Consider the following 1329-nt stretch of genomic DNA (forward strand, 5'->3'; position numbering starts at 1 on the left):
GCTCAGCAGTTAAGAGAACTGACTACTCTTGCAAAGGACCCGAGTTCGATTCCCAGCACCCACGGGTGGCTACAAACCATCCTTAACTCCAGTTCCAGAGGAATCCAAAGCCCTCTTCTGACCTCCGTGGCATTGCATGACATGGGTGCACTCACATACATGCAGGCAATACACTCATACACATAAAATAATAAATAAATAAAATATTAAAGAAAAAGGAAATACAAACAGAAGGGAAAACTAGCACAGAACTCCTGGAGGAAGACACAGTTTTATATCTCTCCTCAAACAGTCCCCAAAGGAGATGATAAATCACTCAGTAAGTTATGCTATTAATACTAAGTATTTCAACTACTCAGTATTTTCTGGCATGTTGTGTCCACATTTAGGGAGCTGAGATTTTTGGTGTTCACAATATAGGTTAAATGTATTATATGTTTTTGAGACATATTCTGATTTAAATTTTCAAGTTTGAGACATATGGGACCATAACTACTTGAAGGTGATGATAAACCACTCAGTAAGTTATGCTTTAATACTAAGCATTTCAAATACTCAGTATTTACTGGCATGTTGTGTCCACATTTGGGGAGCTGAGATTTTTGGTGTTCACAATATAGTTTAAGTGTATTATATGTTTTTGAGACATACTCTGGTTTAAATTTTCAAGTCTGAGACATATGGGACCATAATTACTTGAAGGTTTTTATCCATGTGTGTGGACTATATTACTTTTTGATGTTTTGAACAATGACTTGACTAGACTATCCTATGACATGATAGAAGATAAGAAAAAACTAGATCACAGCATCTCCTACAGACTATTTTATGGTTTAAGACAAAATGGTGCTGTATACGAATCCAACTGCTACTACCTTGATTTTTAAAATATTTTATTATTTTTAATTTTATGTGTATGACTGCATTGTCTGCATGTGTGTAAGTGCACCCATGTAATGTAATGCCCATGGGGTCAGAAGAGAGTGTCGGATTCCACCTGGAACTGGAGTCATGGACAGTTGTTAACCACCATGTGGGTGCTAGGAATCAAACCTGGGTCCTTTGCAAAAGCAGCCAGTGCTTTTAACCACTGAGTCATCTTTCCAGCCGCATGCTACCCCCTTTTTTATTTTTTCAAACTACAATTACTGCTATTACTATAGTGGTTCACACAAGCTGTATGTTCAAATTAATGTTAAAGACCTGAGGTTACTAGCAAAAGACAGCTTTCTACTCCCACCTTGTGGCTAAACCTAGTAATGTATACTTAAAGTTGATTGCTAGATATTAATGCAAAATATCAAAATATGCACTTTGGCGTATATATCA

Source organism: Nannospalax galili, unplaced genomic scaffold (genome assembly GCF_000622305.1).
Source record: "Nannospalax galili isolate Female #2095 unplaced genomic scaffold, S.galili_v1.0 scaffold128, whole genome shotgun sequence".
In the NCBI taxonomy this organism is placed as follows: Eukaryota; Metazoa; Chordata; class Mammalia; order Rodentia; family Spalacidae; genus Nannospalax; species Nannospalax galili.